Raw genomic sequence first — 344 nt, forward strand, 5'->3', positions numbered from 1 at the left:
TTTTGTTTCGCTTTGGTTAGTTCCCCCTTCTTCTCTTCCTCGTATGATGTTTCCTCTCCCTCTCATTCCTATTGTTGTTGATCTTATTGCTCTTGCTCTTGCTCCTGTTCCTGTTGTTCTTTTTCTTTTTTTTTAATTATTTTAATTATTATTATTATTACTCTCCTTGAGGGTGAGCGATTGCGTTTTACACGCAGCACCACGCAAAGTTACGGACGCACTGCGAGGCGCCAATGCTCCGCGAGAGAAATAAATGAACACACGGACGTGTGGAATTTAAGGGAAGAGACGGGAAACTTGAAGGAGGGAAGTGAAAGAGAGACCTTCCAAAAAAAAAAAAAAAA

This window comes from Trypanosoma equiperdum, assembly GCF_001457755.1.
Source record: "Trypanosoma equiperdum strain OVI genome assembly, contig: ctg_1850, whole genome shotgun sequence".
NCBI lineage: Eukaryota > Euglenozoa > Kinetoplastea > Trypanosomatida > Trypanosomatidae > Trypanosoma > Trypanosoma equiperdum.